The sequence below is a fragment of the Perissodus microlepis genome, chromosome 14 (assembly GCF_051167445.1).
Source record: "Perissodus microlepis isolate ML-2025 ecotype Zambia chromosome 14, ASM5116744v1, whole genome shotgun sequence".
In the NCBI taxonomy this organism is placed as follows: Eukaryota; Metazoa; Chordata; class Actinopteri; order Cichliformes; family Cichlidae; genus Perissodus; species Perissodus microlepis.
Genome location: NC_140474.1, coordinates 2,808,262 through 2,827,483, shown reverse-complemented (window position 1 = coordinate 2,827,483; position 19,222 = coordinate 2,808,262).

Here is a 19,222-nt window from a genome sequence, read left to right as displayed (position 1 = left end):
GAGCTGCAAATATGCTACATTTGTTACAGATATCATTACTGCTAAAGGAGGCCGAGGAGTAACTAAACATCTGACACAATGAGCAAGAAAGTGCAGGAGGGACAGGTGAAGTAGCCATGGTGCTAACGAGTCGGCTACGAGCTAAGCTAAGCTAGCGAAACAGTACAGAGACAGTGAGTGAATACTTTGGCTATAAATTAGGTAGTGAGTACACAGAAAGTGTGCTTCGGATGAAGCACGTGAAGATTATACTATGAAAGAAGAATGTATTTAAAAGTTGTTAATTAAATTGCTAAGCAAATAAGCTACTCAGAAACACCACTGTGTTTGAGCAGGAACAGGAAGTGATACTCTACCGCAGAGCGAGCGAACACCAAGTGACAGCGCCACCAACTGTTGTCACAGTTCTGACAATTGCCAGAGACAGAAAGAAGAAAAGCTTACAAAATACGCACTTTCAGAAATGAGATTGTGGCAGGGCGTGGCCTGCGGTGCCCGCAATCACGCCCCACGCAGCTCGTGGCCGCCAGCTCGGCCACCATTCTCGCCAGCTCCTCCCTCTGCTGGCCCACTCCTGGATCTGCCGTGCCTCCCGTCCTGGGTTTCGGCACCACTGTAAACAACCACGGCAGACCCTGGTGCACGTTCATGCCTTGCAGAATACTTTATTAACACTTTCACGGTTGCTGTACATCCGCACCCAGAGCTGCAGCTCTCCCGCTGCCAGCTCAACATAACGACCACAGCACCCAGTACAATATTTAATTCGGCGGGGCGTGATTGTGGCTGCCGTGCAGGTGCGTCCGCCTCCTCTGCACGGCACCGCAGGCCACGCCCCGCCACAGAGATATTGGCCAACGTATCCTCAGCTGCCCAAACCCAAAACAGTCTTTACCAAAACTCATGCTGAAACATTACGGTGTGCCAAATACGTTTGGCATTTCTGCTTTATCTTTTGAAAAACAAGAGTGGCAAACGTTCTCTGTGAGCAGGCAGATGTTCTGACTGTGACAAAGAGACAGTCTATGATTTTCTCGCTGTTCAAAAAAGACCAAGAAAGTTGTGATTTCTGTGAACTTTCTTCACAGCTAGAATGTTCCTGGTTTAAAACCTGGCGATGTGAAGTTGTACGTATGTAGAATTTGCATGTTCTCCTGTGTTTTCTCCAAATACACTGATATGCAAGTTAGGACCACTGATGCGACTGCTTCAGTAGAATATGTAGACAACATTCAAAATGACAGAGGAAGAAAATGTTGATGTTTTGGAAGGTTTGCATCCTGTTAAATGTGGTGTAAAACTAACACAGCATCTCATAAAAAGAGCATGATACCGCCGGTCAAACACGGTGGTGGTAGTGTGATGGAATCCAAATGAGATGCTTTGGCATCATACTGGAAAGCCCCTCAGTATAGATGAATTAAAACATTTCTGCAAAAAAAAAAACAGTTGGCTTTAATCCTCTCATGACATGAAAAACACATTGCCTGTTATCACAAAAGTAGTTTTCAAAAGACTTTTCCTCTTCTGTGCTCTATGGACCATTAGTCTGATGGTAGATCTGTATGAAGCCATCTGGCATACCAAGTTAGGCCAAGAAATCTTTCTTCTTTTCACTGAGGAAAAAATCATGACAAGCCAATATTTATTCACACTAAATCAAGTCAAGTGGCTTTATTGTCATTCCAGCCATGTCCATACAGACACTAGACAAAATAAAAATGCAATAGAAAATTGCAACAATGACACTTGTGCAAAAGTAACTTGATTCCAAATTCCAAATCCAAATGAGATCGGAAAAACAGGTCTTTTAAAAAAGGTAGGGTGTACAGTCCAAAATGAAAATAGAAATGACATGTGACTTTTTAATGTAGTTGATAAAAAGTCGTGTCTGACCATGTAGCCTCAGCGAAATGTGAAAACCTTGACAAAGCATATCCGTATTCTAAAAAACATATATATCCTTTGGAAAGTGAGGGTGTCAGCCATTTTCAGCAGGAACTATGAAGCGGTGGGAAGGGGTCAAAACGCTTCCACTCTCTGTTATGTTTTGTTCAGAACTCCAAAGAATATTTTCAGTAAAATTCAGTCACTGAAGCAGTGTGGTTTGGCCAAGTGCTGTTACTTTTCCATTTGATAATAAAAACCAATAAACGTTGTTGAATTATGCTGAAATGTGTACAAGACAAATGGACTGAGCAAAACACAAATGTGAACTGAACAAATTTTCCTTACTCTAAGAACAGGCTCACATAATTTCAGCAGGTGAGAGCTAACATATTGCTAAATTACGCATGGATCCATGTCTTCGCATTACAATACCTCACTCCATACGGTCCAAAGCTCAAGGTCTTCACATAGATAGAAATACACAAACACATCCACACAACATACAGTCGAGGAGTTTACTTTCAATGTCTCAAGCGAATAGGACTTGACTCTTGGCTGATTCGTGTACAAACGCTCCCCTTGGCCTATCCCACTGAGTTATTGGAGGGATAATGAAGAGAGCACAATCAGCCTGCCTGAAGCCCGCAAACACTGAACCCTTTCTCGCTTTGAGCAACAAGGAAATCTGAATGTTTGGAATTGTAAAAAATTGTATCCATACATACCTTTCAGCAATTATTTAATCTCTTTTTATACTGACATCGATGCTGAAATCAATGAATGCACAAGAACTTTGTTTTTGCGATGGCGATGGCGTGTTTAAGGCAGCAGCATAATTCTCTTTTAAAGATTTTTAGTCTGTAAAAATAACCAAGAAAAGGATAAAAAAAAAGGTTTGAAAGAACTCTGACATTAATCTGATCTGATTGTAACATCATCTACTGGAAACAAAAGGCCTCATTATTTCATTACTGCAGTGACTGAGTACAAGTCCCTTAGAAATAAATAGATACATAGATAAAGAAACAACACTAAAGAGGAGATCATGTGTGTGCACGAGTCTGCTTGGGTCAGTTTGGATCCCAGCGATGTCATTTTCATCACTGAAATGCACCAACTATGCATGAGCCCAGGCAGCAGATTTCGAAGAAGGACTGACTCGGCTGTCATGACATACGTGAGACGTTCTCTATTGCATGTAGTTTCTCCTGCTATTGTAAAACATAGTAGGGTAATACTGCCCAGTATTGTGCAAAAGGATCCTGGGCCTAACTACTTCCACTTTAAAGTTATGTAGACAACAATCATCAATAGGATAAAATAATAATATTAAAAAGTTTTTTTGCTAAACAGCACAGATGTTACACATCCTTCCAATGTTACTCACCACCACTCGTCTGATTTGCCTCCTTTGAATTTCTGGAAAACAGAAATAAAGCTTAAAGATGGCAGTTCTGAAAAAGTTTAATCTGTTTAGTTGAATTTGCTTTAATAATCCTTGAGATGTATTTGAAACTTGACAGCAGTCCAGCTGTGACAAAGGACTTATAGCTTCGAAAGGCACACAGCTGTATATTGAAATTCCAGTAACTTAAACCACTTGTCAGGACAAAACAAAAAAGTCACAGAGTCTCATGTCCTGATCGATGCCATGCCACAGTTTTATCATAAAGGCCTGATAAAGACTCTGCTAAACATGTTGAACAGTCCCAGCATCAATGATCTCGGTGATAAAACAGAGAAAGTTTTGATCCAAAACTGGAAGTTTGGCTAAACTGGGGGACTGTGGAAGTGGGGCCTTGTTGAGAAGGTATCTGTAATAGACCTACAGACTTCTGTTTCCAAGATGGAGAAGCTGTCTTTACAGTGGTCTCAGCACTTCAGACAGGTCATTATGACAGAAGCTGCACTGACACTATTCTTGAGTAAATGGCACATGACTCACAGCGTGACGAGGCAAAAGTTTTGCTATTGGGGTGGAACTAAGTTTCATGTCTGATGAACACCACAGCAATGCACTGCTCATTATCTGGAATTATGAATTATGGTGATATAGGCCATGGTTGACCTGTCAGGATCACAATGAACCAAACTACAACCAAGGCGATGTTGGAGCAGCTCCAGGACAAGACTCTGGAGAGTCAGAGACACTCAGCCAAAGGCCAGACCTCACTACAGAACATCTGTGCAAAGACCAGGAGATATAACAGGATACTGGATTCTGTCGACAGACTGGCGACCTGTCCAGGGTGTACCCTGCCTCTCGCCCTATGGCAGCTGGAGTAGGACCAGACCCTGACAAGGACAAGCAGAAGAGAATGGATGGATAGCCGGGTTTCTAAGTGACTGTTAACATGATGAGTTGGTCATGATTCAGTGCTTTGTCTTTGTGTTTTTTCTGGCCCAAAAAGCTTTTGAAACTATTTTGACTTCATCGGTTTTGTCAAAACTAGAAAATTGTTGTGGACATACATCCATATCCTGAGTAGATTAGAACACATTACTGCCATAAGACAAGTTGTTTTGAGTGAAGCTTTCACTGTCAGTCATTTAGACACAAATGAAGCTTGTCACGGTCCTGTTACAGATGACAGCGACTGATGTGACAAGATGTTCCTACAGCTAAAAGTGTCATAAACAAAGAACATGTGCTCGGATTTCAGGCATATTCCATTTGTCCCCCAGAGCGCCCTCCACAGTGGACATGCTGTGGAAGCTCTGGGCACCTCCAAATATATCTGCCAACGAGTCAAAATCACGTCACTAACTATCAGGTTGTTTTCTCCAATAGAAGCATCAGTGTTTTCGAAGCTGAATTAACAACCTTCAAAGAAATCATGGACTGTTTTTTTAGGTTTGTTAAAATTGTGAAATTGTAAGGAACTGAAGCCTAATCAATTCCAAAGACACTATAATACAATTTATGAAACAAATTTTGTGCAATATCACTCTCTACCAGAGGCAGATGCAGTTTTAAAACAGACAGCCCGTTTCAAGCTTGAAAACCAATCTCATAGTGTGAAACTAATGAAAGGACAATAGGAGCAATTAAATAATAAACAACAATATTACATGGCAGGCTTATAAAGGACGATATATTACAAGAAATTCAACACTGAGCTGCCAGGCAGGAGGAAAAGATCAAGACCTCAGAGGAGGTTTATGTATGTAGTTGGTGTGACGGATGAAGATGTTAGGAGCAGGGTGAGATCGAAGCAGATGATCTGCTGTTGGGAAGAAGAGAAACTAAAGTGCATTAAAAATGATCAGCTGCAGACGGACTAGGGGCCATCACAGGTTTGACCCGCTGTCCTATGGTCGGCACCTCAGGTCAATCAGGTCCCACAGCTCGAGGCTGAGAGCATCTTCCCCTGGACCATTCAGACTGTTAACAGACACTATCACCCCACACCTGCCCACCAACCCACCAATCTGAGCCATGGTCTGAGTAACCCTCATCACACAGACCACTAACACTTTTTCTTTCTTCTACTTCCAAGCACTTTGCAGCTTGTTCTCTAAAATGTGCTTCTCTCATGTTTTTGTATGTATTTCTCTTATTTCTACATATTTCCTCTGTTATTTATCCGTGCTGTTTACTATTTATATTTTACTCTGGCACAGTTGGTGTGGAGCACCCACAATTTAGTTGTACATGTATAATGACAATAAAGGTTTATTCTGTATTCTAGAAATAGTAAAGAGAGGCCAATACAAAGACTGATGGTTACAGACGTAAGGACAGCAAAATATTAGCACTTTTTTTTTTTTTAATTTTTTGCTGCAGTGACCCAAATTGGCCACTGTAGCTGCCTGCTCCTTTCTGAGCCTGCTTCTGTTGGCAGTGTCTTCCTGTTTAAAGAGCGTTTTACCCTCTCACTGCCAAGTCTTTCTCAAAGGGGCTTGTTTGATCAGAGGGGTTTTCTCTGTGTCATTGTAGGGTATATACCTTATAATAAAGCACCTTAAGGTGATTGTTGTTGTGATTTGGTGCTATATAAATAAAACTGAATTGAATTGAATGGATGGATGGATATGAATATTCACTCTGTCTGTAACCATTTTATTCTATTAACAATAAAACAAATTTTCCCAATGCCCCCATGGGAAAATGCCACTATTTTATCTACTATTTATTATTTTATCATCAAAATTTGAGAGTGTGACAGCTGTAGCTCCATGGTAGACAGAGTTACCACCTGTGACACAAACTATCACTGGACATCCTGTCTGCAAAATAAACCTGCTGTCTTTAACCATATTCTCACTCTTCTAAAATGTCACTGTCTTTAGTTCCATGTCAACTTAAGCAAACACTCCGGTGTTGCTCAGCTGTGGAGAATATTTGTGTTGGATTCATTCGACAGCACACAAAAGCACATTAAGAGGATAAGACGTAGGATAAGAAGTGAGAGGTAACAATGGATCTCAAGAAATGTGAAGATGTAAATCGCAAATATTTTGTGAATCAGAGGAGTGAAGAGGGGGAAAGGGACAGATAAGAGAAATGACATTTATTTGCTTATTCAGCCAGTGGGCCCAGCTGAGATTAAGGAGCGCTTTCCAAGGAGAGCTGGCTGTGATAAGTCAGGCTGTGTGTCCACTGGGAACGTCCTCTTAAACTGCTGCCTTCCTTTTATCATTGTTTACTGTGGAGAGAGGTGTTAACAGAGAAAGTGTTGCAAAGTTTCACCATCCAAGACCAATCCCTCCCACCTTTGCTCTCAGAAGGGAAGAAATCTTTTTGTGCTTGATTGAAGAGGTAATGAAGAATAAAGAAGCACAGCACACCTGAGATGAGTTCAGAGCAAAGGAAACCCCATACGCAGCTGTGGTTAAAGTCCTCTGACCTGCCGAGCAGAATGGAGCTGGGGCGGCGTTATGGACACAACAAATATGTTCAAGCTATTTAACAATTTGTTTGTCCAAATTTCTGCAGATTATTTCATTAATAGCATATATTTAATATATGCTATAAATGAGCTTGTCTTTGGTGTTATCTAACCAGTATGAAGGACTTATTCCCTTCCAGCTGAAACACAGATAAAGACATACAAAGCATAGAGTTTTAATTTAATTCAAAATGCATAACGTTCTGTTCATTTCAAACAGCTTTCTTGGAATTGTAGAAGAAAACTGAAACATTGTGGCAAAATCTTCAGTGTTGCCTTTTCATGTTTAACAGAAGCCATTCAAAATTGCACATTGTGATGCAAATAGATCCAGTTACCGACCCACAATTTACAATGGAGCTATTATGATTTGTTGAATGTTCTGCATTGATATACTGTTTCAGTGATGGTTGCTCATATGGTACACAGCACATAATATACCAAACTGTTTGATGTTATAGAGCAGCGGTCCGCAACCTTTTTTGCGCCACGGACCGGTTTATGCCCGACAATATTTTCACGGACCGGCCTTTAAGGTGTCGTGGCTAAATACAACAAAATAAAACTAGTACCGGTACCAAAAAAAAGAAGATTTATTCATAACACACGTGAAAAGACCCAGGAAAACAGAGTAAATGATAAAAACGATAACAAAATAACGCTGAAAACCGATAAAAACCCTGAAAACTATACATTTCACACCTGAGCCTCAACTCTCGCGGCCCGGTACTAAAACGACTCACGGACCGGTACCGGTCCGAGGCCCAGGGGTTGGGGACTGCTGTTATAGAGGACAAGATGCCATACCGACCTACCATTTAAACCCTTTGCGAGGTTCAGCCAATAAGAAAACAGTGGGTTTAATGGAGCCAACATCTTGCTTCAGACATGAGAGGAATTTTGATCCGTGAAGCTCCTAAAATATAGAGATCAAAATGTTATGAACACACTTAGCAACTGGTGAAGACATGTGGATCAGCTGGATTCGGTTGGAGGGTATCAAACATCACTGAAAGTTGCATTTATCAGAATTTTAAGATAAAAAATATCTTCATGTAGTGTATGACAGGCTTACAAAAACCATAACCAGATGGAGTTATGGTGGAGTCCTGTGGTCACATGACAGAAGAAACCTGCCAGGAAACATATACACAAACCCACTGTGCGAACAGCAGGCAGAAGGGCAGTTAGTCAGAAGGGAAGTCACAAACTCTGCAGCCTGTTCGGCTTTGTTTTGAGTTTATTATTTGAAGCATCAAGCTTACACTGATCATATCCTTCACAAATCATTTTTGGGCCTCGATGTTAGACCAAAAGCTTCAAAAGCAGCAGACCTGCTCAGCGAGCACCAGTCCAACTGATCAACCACCTGTAAGCCCATCAAAGACCACTTGGAGAAGATCAGCAGCATTGTGGGCTTTGATGTCAAACCAGATGTGAGCATGTTACTGCAGAAACACATCTGATACGTGTGTGACGGTGGAGAGCCCAACAAGCTGGAATCCGGTGTGAATTGGGTGACTAAAAAAAGACTTTAGAATCTATTTCCTAAGATTTTTCTTCCTGTCCAGCACCACAGGGCAGCTTTTCACGCACCAAACACACCCCGTGTGTCCATCCTCACCTGAAGAGCTGCTTTAAGGCCATCATCAAACTGGGGTTCACTGAGGACATGGGAATTACATAGTGTTAGTGTCTTTTTCTCACCCAAAGAAACAATTCTGGGATCATTCACAGTAGTTGTCTTGTATGGTCTTGCAGGCCAGCTGGTCTTCTAAATGTGCCATTAATTAGATTTGATTTCGGAACTCCTAACATTTGTTTAATGCCTTTAGGATTCTTTTGTTTTTGCAGGCTAATAATATGACATCTGTCATTTGCATCTCATCAGCATTTCTTTGGACCTCATATTAGGAACTTCAGTGAACAGCTACAAAATACAAGTTCAGAACCTGGGATCAGCTCTGCTTCATTTGTCATGGAATAACAGTCCAAGAAGCTGCTTGTCAGCCAATTTTGTTCAATTTTGTTTGAACGTCTGAAACATCTCTGACTTAAAATCCACTTCGTTGGCATAGAGAGCTTTAGAAAGAATAATCCCAAATACTTATGGACCCAACTGTATGTGGCATGCATTTGGATTCATGTCCGTGCTTTTGTGTCAAAAAACAGGGCAAAATGTTTTGAGTAGAACCTTGTACAAAAACCATAATCAGTTCACAAAGTACAAGATGGCGTGGTTGTTGACATTCAAGAGAAGGGATGGAGAAAGTGAGACAGTCAAAAGGGAAGGTAATTGGAGGAGGTGGCCAACATGACTACACGAGCCAATGATTAACAGCTTAATTAGCCTCAGTTATCCAATTAATGAGTGCTAATGAAATCCTGCAGGCAGTTGTGGCTGCACTGACATGTCACTGCTAAAAGAGAAAGTCTGTGTGGCTGTGTGTGATCATTTTTCTTCTGAAATGTGGCCCACAAACACACACTACGTAAAAATGCATAGACGAGCACACAATGCACATAAATTATGATCAGTCTTCACATGCCTGACATGAACACATTAACAAACTCACACATTAGAGCCTGGTATGGCAACAATTATCCAACATTAGAGACGCAGAGTTAAGACTCGTGGATAAAAATCTCCTGCAGTACAAATGAGCTGACCTCCATTTCATGTAAATAATGAGATCTGCCTGTTTTACAAAGAAACAAAAGTCCATTAGTGCATTATTATTTTAATTATTGGGATGATTAACACCAATTAGTGCTAATGTCTAGATGAGTAGCAGGTGAGTTCATGCATTTGAATAGCAGCGAGGTGAGAGCAAAGGACAACTACAGGAAGAGCAGTGTGATCAAAACTTTGGCTCCATGGGCTCATGTGAGTGATTCGTATTGGAGAGAAATTCAGAACCATTCAAGCAATTATGTCATTCATAAATGTAACAATATTCATAAGCAGCAGAGGGCCAGGAAGGACTTCCCACCGTCACGTCAGAGTTGGTGTTGGACAGTCTGAACCCAGCACATCAGGTCTTACAGTCAATGTCTAAAATCTGGTGACCCATCATCAGTGGTGAAAAGTAGCCCCAACCCTCCCAGTCTGAGTCCTAACTGGGATAAGTATTAAAAAAATGCTGTCAAAAGCATTCTTATAGCACAGCTTTAGCGTTACAGGTGTACCAAAGTGCTTCAGTGGTACTTCTTGTAAATCTTCATACAAATGATGACAGAATCACATGTTGTGGTAGTTAAATGTTAGACATTTAGAAAAAAACTCTTTCTTTTGTCCCAGTGGAAGTAAGTTTTCAAATTCTTTTGGTGTATGTTGTTGTTTTAGCTGAAATATCCGTCCACATTTTTCTGGTTACACAATTAAAATATGTAAATGAACATTTCCTTTTTTTGTTACTGTCGTCAGGGAATTCTTTGCCAGTCTTAACATTTTTTACACCAACTCGACAAGCCATCTGCCATCGACGAGTTTTTGAGTCAGAGTTTTCACTTTCAGTAAATATCTACTGAATTTACTGAATTGAGGAAAAACATCTCTCATTCAACATTTATTTTTGCTAATTTCATCTAGTTTTTTTCATAACTTTTTCATACTTGAAATATATTCCGAAGGCTATTCTCCTGCCAGTGCACCCAACAAACTACGATATTGCGTGTGTCAGTGGTGGATAACTTGACAGCCTCACAAATATGAAGCCTAAGATATCGCAAGCGCCCTCTAGTGGCTTGCTGCAGCAAAGGTAATGTGAGTCTGTTAACACTGACAAAGGCTAAGAGATACGATTTATTCTGAGTATCTGACCCTCACAGTGTCTGCTGAGAACATTTCTGGCCCTTAAGCAAATGCAGTTGATGATCCTTATTTTAGGGTATTTCTTTTGGTAAAAGATCAAAGTCAAGCCCTCATTCGGGTCTTGACATAAATAATGACACAGAGAAACAAAACAGAGCAGTGTTTCCCAAACACTGTGCTGTGGCACATAGGTGTGCCGTGGAAGATTGTCTGGTTCCACCTGATTGGTACTCTAAGCCTGCGGTCCACAACCTTTTTTGCGCCACGGGCTGGTTCAATGCAAGACAATATTTTCACGGACCGGCCTTAACGGTGTCGTGGATAAATACAACAAAATAAAATGACACGACCAAGACAAAAACTGTGGAATTTTGTAAATTTGTTAATAAACGCAAAATCACTGTGTAATTGTGTAACTTTATTAGCAGCGTCCTCCTGAAATGTGCCAACCACTTTGAGAGTAACATCCTCCTAATGCTCTCTGGTCACTATGGTAACGGGTAAATATATCTTTCAAAATAAGACACACAACTACAACACGGGAAAATACGGAGCCCCGCAGGGGACATGGGAGAAAAAAAAATTAAGACAGACTTTTGCAAGATCTCGCAAAACTTCACACATCTCCAAAAACTTCGGAGCACTTTTGCAAATATGTGATGTCTTGTAAACCGAGCAGATATCTGATGTTTACACAACTACATTCACGCCTCAAAATATCGTAAAAGTGTATTTTGTGACCCAGAAAGAGTAATATTACAACTAAGTAGCTGCCGCCATTGTTGGAATTCAACTCTCGCAAAACAAACTTGGGATCTCGCAAAAGTTTTGCGAGATCCCAAGTTTGTTTTGCGAGATCTTGCAAAAGTTTTGCGAGATCCAAAGTTAGTTCTCGCAAAAGTCTGTCTTAATTTTTTTTCTCCCATGTCCCCTGCGGGGCTCCGTAGGAAAAGACCCAGGGAAACAGAGCTAACAATAAAAAAAACCTGAAAACCATAAATTTCACACCCAAGCCTCAACTCTCGTGGCCTGGTACCAAACAACCCATGGACCTGTACCTGGCCCGGGGGTTGGGGACCGCTGATCTAAGCGATCGGCGTGAGTAATGGGCAGAACAATTACAAGCCCTGCCACAAGAGGGCAGTAAAGATATCTGCTCTAATTAAATGGGTTGCCAACTGCCAGTACAACAGAAGAAGAAGAAGAAGAAATGACATAATAGTCATGCTGTGAGTGAGACGACACAGCGTGTAATAGCAATAGATGAATATTTGAAAACTCCGACCCAGATGAAGGCCCAGCATGAGTAGCGGTCGGAAGAAAGCAAATAAGGTATACTGGGGACAAACCGAGCCAAGTCCGCTATGCCTGGTGCGCAGGGAATGACATTTTTGTTTGGTGGTGTGGCCGTGTGATTTTTCTAATGTGAAATATGTGCCGTTGCTCCAGAACAGGGGTGGGTAATTCCAGGCCCCGAGGGCCGGTGTCCCTGCAGGTTTTAGATGTGTCCTTGAACCAACACAGCTGATTTAAATGGCTAAATTAGCTCCTCAACATGTCTTGAAGTTCTCCAGAGGCCTGGTAACGAACTAATCATGTGATTCAGGTGTGTGGACCCCTGCTCCAGAAGGTTGAGATACACTTCAAATAGAGGACAAAGATGAATTTTAGGATGAGGTAACTTATGGCGTTATTTTTGTGCCACTATTTTGAGCGCACGTTAAAAAAAAAAAAACTGCAGGTGCAAGTGTTGCATTTTGAGGTGAAATTAATTTTGAGCGAAGAAAAGCTAAATTTGAGTGAACAAAATTCATTGCTGCATGCAAAAAATGTATTTCAGTGTTTGCTATTATCCATACACACACCTCCCACCTGAGGAGGAGGAGGAGCCACTAGGGGAGATGAGTTGGGACATCAGGCATTTAACGAAATGTGACGTCTTTGTTTCAGAACTGTCAATGATTTTTAAAGCATTGTCAATTAAACATGACATTTGGTACAGATTCAGCATCTGTTCATTGTTTTGTTGAAGCCAGCTGCTGAATTTAACACCACTGTAAATTACCAGCACAATGTGAGAAGAAATTAAATATACAGATGTCATACTGGTGTTTTTACCCACAAATTGTAAATATATATTTTTACCCTGCAGCTGATCATCTTAATAAATACAGCCTATAAAATACAAAACCGTGAGCTGCTGGGTTGTAAAATGATGCAACCCTACATATGACAGTAATGGAAGCTTTTTATGGAAGGGAGCAAGATGTTTGTGTTCTTGTGCAGCAACGAGGAGCTGAGCTCACTGTTATGGTTAATCGTACTGGACCAAAACTCCGAATAGATAAATACTTTCATTTAACAGCACATTCAGCTTTAATCAAAGCCTTTGATTCTTTAAGTATCGTTACTGTCCCAGCTGAGGCCACCAGTACGAGTCTTCAGGCTGTGCATCCCCTCTAAGAAAGCTTCTCTTCTACATGAGAGAAGATGAGACCCACAGTAACCCAAAGGAATTACTTCATCTCCATGCAGAGTAACATATCCTCATACATGGAAGTGCTGACTCTATTTCACACAGAGCTGCAAACTACAATGTGGTTTACACTCTGTGTGCTGCAAACCAGAAGCAGAAGGAATTTTTCACTGGTGAAGGGAAGAATGGATTCACTTAAAGGGGACCTACTATGATCATTTCCAGCTCCGTATTTTTATTTCCGGTCTCTGCTGGAGTAGCCTTACTCAACTCCCTGGTTCAGCAGCTGTTAAACGTCTGAGTAAAACAAACTGTTTTAGCTCCTCTTTCTTTAGGCCATCCTACAGAAACCTTCTGTTTAAGAGGAGCAGCCAATCTGAACTATACTGGCTTACACAGCATGGGAGAGGCATCTGTGCTCACAGCTACAGGATAGTTGTGCTGTGCAAGCAGACTGCAACATGAGGAGGGGCCTTCTTATGCTCTACAGTTTACCCCAGGCCTTATTGGACATGATTTTCAGTTCCCTCAGAAAGTTCACTCTCATTTGAAAATGTCCAGAATAATTTCACAGTCGTTATTGCTCCTGATTCCTTACAATATAACGTCACCAGCAGTTAGCCTAATGATACAAAGGAGCAGCGGTTATATCAGATATCCTTCCACAAGGAACACAATAACCGACTTTAATTGCTTCACTTGAAGCAGTGATTTACTCTCAGCCCAAAGGGATTACTTCATGTATTGGCGTGGAACATGCCCTCATACATGGAGGCACTGACTCTCATTCACATTTGTTTTACATGCAGTCCAGAATTGTCCCTGTGCGCATCACAAAGCATTGTGTGATCAAGACAGGAGAGCATCATCTGCAAAAAGAAGAGCACTTTCCCCCCCCTCGTATACATAATTCATTAATGTTTTTCTGCCCAACATGTTTTTTTTTTTTTTAAATGGTTGTTTACTTGTTTAATTTTCCAGTCACTGGATACTGAATATGTTGCCAGTGCATTGTATGCTCTATATATGGTAACAATGTGTTTTATCTTCACACTCTGAAAGCCTGTGAACCTTTTAGTGCTTAGTTCTGGATTCAGATGGGTGATGCTGTCCTTGGTTTGACGTCCCAGCGGGCAGGTCAGGGTTGGGCTACTACTTCTGTTTCCCTATCTTTCATCCACGTTGTTGTCCACATGGTAGATGATAGACCTACATACAGTCTGCCTCTTACTTATGTTACATTAAATCCAACAGTGGAGAATTCGGTCCCACGACTATGTTGTTTTTTAACATAGAAATACAAGTACGCAACACACTTAACCTCTTTGGAAGAGTGCTTTGTTGAAGGGTGAGCACATCTTAGTGAGTACATCACGTATATCTAATGAAACATGATATGGCGACAGATTTTCCAACAGTGAGTCTCATATTCAGAACTGAAATCCTACATGTGACCTAAAATGACCTCGAGAAGTTTATGAACTAAACTTTTGTAACAGTAAATCGGTAACTGAATAAAAGAGCCTCCTTTCCATCGTACATCTAACTAAAATTGGCCATTTGAGAAACAAACATGAGCATCGCAAATTATAAGTATCACAATGAAGCATCATGAGTTTGCAGCTGATGCCTTTATGAAACAAATATTGCAGACTGACAGCACGATTTTGAGACGATGAACACACGTACATTTGGATTTAAGAAACAGTGCGGCGTTTCTTTAAAAGAAAACCTTCAGCTGTTAAGCACTGTGGCTGGATCGATCATGCTTTGAGATGAGGTTGCACAGGGAACATTTCACTGATAGAGGGAAGAATTAATTCAATCAGTTACCAGCAATCTGCAAGCAAACCTCACACCATCTTTATGAAGCTAAAGACTAGAGAGGATGGCTTTTAAAACAAAGTAATGATGTTAGGCTCACCCCGAAACTCACAATCAAATGTCTCAAGTGGTCAAACTGAAAGGTTTGTGATGGCCTTCACGACCCCATGAACAAACCAGCATAATGTGTACTTTGATACAGCAGTGGATACATAACGGCTTAAGAATGTCTCAACCTGAAGGCTGAAGTCTGAAAGAATGGGGGATGCTACCATATATAATTATATTATAATAACATATTATGTAATATAGTTTTATAATAGAGTAAAACATAATATTAGAACTCTAAGGTCATGAGGTACAGGGTTGGGTTAGGGTCAGTATAGCATCTGAATGTTGTTGTTTTTTTTTAATGTCAGGTTTCGTTTTAGTTTAGTTTCAGTTTATTTTCCACATCCATGTTTTTCACTTCCAGTTTTCCGTGCTAGCCTGTCTACCAGTGTATTATGTTCCAGTTCATTCCATGCATCATTAGTTAGACTAAGTTCAGCCGTGTACTCACCTGTTTCCAATTGTCGTCATCATTCAGCCTGTGTATTTAAGTTCCTCGGTTTCACCGGTTCATTGTTGCGTCATTGATGTTGTCACTGCTGTCTATTCCGCGTTTGCCTTTCAGTTCAGTCAGCCTGCCCTCTTCCCTGTTCTGTTCATCCTTTCATCCTCCACTCCAATAAACATCCTTAATCCTCACCACGAGTCCAGCGTTTGGGTCCCCTCTTCTCCACATCCACACAGCAACACCTGACATTTTACATGTGTTTCTGTTTCTCTACATACACCTAAATTGCATTCGATCAAACCAAATGCACATTTTGTTCTAAATGTATATATTAATTCAACAACTTAAAACAACACAAATAAGATGAAACCTGGCTACTGGATTAAAACCCTTTTGTCTTAAAAAAACAAGGTTTCTCTGTTCAGCTTGCATGTCTCTCTCTGCCTACTCTGACTTCCTCCCACGATCCAAAGACATGCATGCTAGGTTAAGTGGTGATTCTACATTGCCATTAGGTGTGAATGTGAGTGTGAATGGCTGTCTACCGCTCTATGTTAGCCTTGTGATAGACTGGTGACTCATCTAGCAAGTACTCCATCTCTCGCCCTTCGACAGCTGGGATGGTCTCCAGTTCCCCCGTGACCCTGGAGTGGATAAGCAGAAGAAAATGGTGATATTTGTTTTCTGTACCAGAAGCGCAGAGGAATCTTTAAGGAGTAGGAATGGTGTTTTTAACTGAATGTATATGCACAAGAAATGAGTGCACAAGAAGGACTGGAAAGACTAATGACATTCAGCAGACTCCTTGTGTTTTCTTAGTTTCAGTTTAACCCAAAGTGGCATTTCATGTTTGGGTAAGAATGCTGAAAATGAGTGAAAGTTAGAGTTTACCCTGGACTGAGAGACAGACAACCATCCACTGCTAAATCCAGTCAACATAAAAAGAAACACTAGGCTCCATCCATCCATCCATCCATCCATCTTTCCTTCCATCCATCCATCCATCCATCCATCCACCCGTCCATCCATCCATTCTTCCATCCGTCTGTCTGTCTGTCCGTCCATCCGTCCATCCATCCATCCACCAATTTATCCACCCATCCATCCATCCATCCATCCATCCATCCACCAATTTATCCACCCGTACATCCATCCATCCATCCACCAATTTATCCATCCATCCATCATCCTTCCTCCCTTCCAGCCATCCATCCATTTATCCATCCAGCCATCCATCCATCCTTCCTTCATCCATCCTTCCTTCATCCATCCATCCATCCATTTATCTATCTTTCCTTCCACCCATTTATCCATCCATCAATTTATCCATCCATCCATCCACCCATTTATCCATCCATCAATTTATCCATTTATCCATCCAGCCATCCATCCATCCAGCCATCCATTTATCCATCCAGCCATCCATCCAGCCATCCATTTATCCATCCAGCCATCCATCCATCCATCCAGCCATCCATCCATCCATCCATTTATCCATCCTTCCTTCCATCCATCCAGCTCTTCTGGTTTCACCCTTTTCATTAGAGTTTGGAACATATCTGCTGGGATTTGCTCCCATTCAGTCTCAAAGGTGTCACTGAGTCACTCCAACTCTTAAGACCAGCATTCCAGTTCATTACAAAAGTGCTGAATTGGTTTGAGACCAGTAAAAATCTCCTGTTGAGTTTAGTAAAACAAATTTGTGTTACCATCAGCTATGGAACATTTCAGAGCTAAGTAAACTGGCCAGTTCAAAATTAGGCTATTTTCATAGCTGCCACCTTTATAAGGAAAAGTACCTGATTACTTGATGGTAACATCCCCGTGTTCATGTATTACTTTCACTTTTATGTAAATGTTTTGGAAGATTTATTAGACAAAATCAGACGCTAGCTGGTAAGAAACAAGAAGATGTAAAAGGAAGAATGTAAATGTTGTACATATTCTGTGGGGAAAACGGCAGGTAACAAAAGACTAAAACAAAAGAAATACCATCCACAGGATATTAATGTATGTATTCTTTAACTTGAACCCAAGAACACAAACCTATGCCAGCAGAGATCCAGTTTTTCTATCTATCTATGGATCTGTCTTTTGTATGTGGATGCTGTATGGATTGTGTTGGCTGTCAAATCTCGTCTGTGTAATTAGTGCCTGCTGGCGATATTTGTGCTCTTCTTCCCTCTCATCCTCTCTCCCTCACTCTGAATTATCTGTGATGCCTCTCCCTCCACTCTACAAAGCAATAAAAGAGATGGGAGCGTGGGTGTCGATTGCTGCTTCATGTTGCTGCTCAGCTGACAGGCAGGAGAGGAAGAAAGCAAGGAGAGGAGGAGGAGGACAGAGGGAGACAGAAGGAGAGGCGATGAGATGGCGTATGAGAGAAGGAGGAAAGAGAGAGAGTAGGAGGGAAAGAGTGTTTTGTGTCTGCAGCTGCTTGGGTGACAGAGAGGATGGAGAACAGAACAGAATGTACTCTGTGTGTTTGTGTGCATTCATGTGTGTATTTTGGTATACAGTATATGTGCTGCAGCTTGCGCACTCTGTGCATGTTGTTAGGTGCGTGTATGAGCTCCTGAATGCATTTGCATGGCCGAATGTGAAGAAGAGAATCCACGGAGAGAGATGAACAGGTTTGTTTTGATAGTGAGATGGAGGTAGCATTGACCTAAATACTAAAAGCATGTTTCACACAGAGGAAATGAGGCTCTTAAGCCCAACGATCTGCAGCAGCAGCACAGCTACTTAGCTAACTAGGGGAGATTTAATGACCCAAGAGAATACTATTAGAGAAAATAGTGAATTATATATGATGATTTGATACAGTTAAAAAACAATGCTGTGCTTTGTAACCCGAACTCATTTGTCCTAAATAGTGTAAAATGAATTAAAGCAAGTACAGCTCATGCACATCTGATCAGAATCAGCATGGCCGGTGCAGCTCCCCTTCTAAACGCAGATGTGCAGACCAGGCAAATTGCAGGTTTCTCGAGAATCGATCATCCAAATGCACACTTTCCCCCCCACTGTGATTGAAGTTTTGGGGGGTTTTGGTCAGCTACACTATTGCCAAAAGTGCCCAAACCACTAAATTCAGGTGTTCCATCCCTTACTGTGCACAATCAAGCACCTAGGCTGCAGACTGCTTCTACAAAAGCTTGTAACAGAATGGGAATGTCTCACTAAATGTTCCACAGTGACTGTTATAACAAAGTGGAAGTGATTAGTAATGACAGCAACTAAGCCACAAAGTGCTAGGCCACATGAAACCACAGAGACCGAAGGTCAGCAGACGCTGTGGTGCGCAGAGGTCACCAATTTTCTGCAGAACAGTATGTAGAGAGCTCGAGGAATGGGTTTCCATGGCCGAGCAGCTGCAGCTGCAGCCAAGCCTGCATTTGTCTTCCCAGAGGGCTGTTATCTCTGCTACATGGGTTTTCAGCACCTAGTAAGCAGATGTCCTTCCTGTTCAGGATAGCAGTTATTGAATTGCTCAGGAGTTTAATTTAATCTGATTAGAATCAGAATATATATATATATATATATATATATATATGAGAGAGAGAGAGACTACTATTGTTTTATGTCATTATCTGTACAGTAAGCAACCATGGGGTTATTTTTTTATTATATTTTTATTGAAAATTATTATTATTTAGTCAAAAAACTTTTTCTTAGTCCTTTTGTTTTTCATTCAGATAACAAAATGTGAACTTGGTGGCTTGACAGTGTATACATAATGCAGCATGTTTAACTTATTTACATTA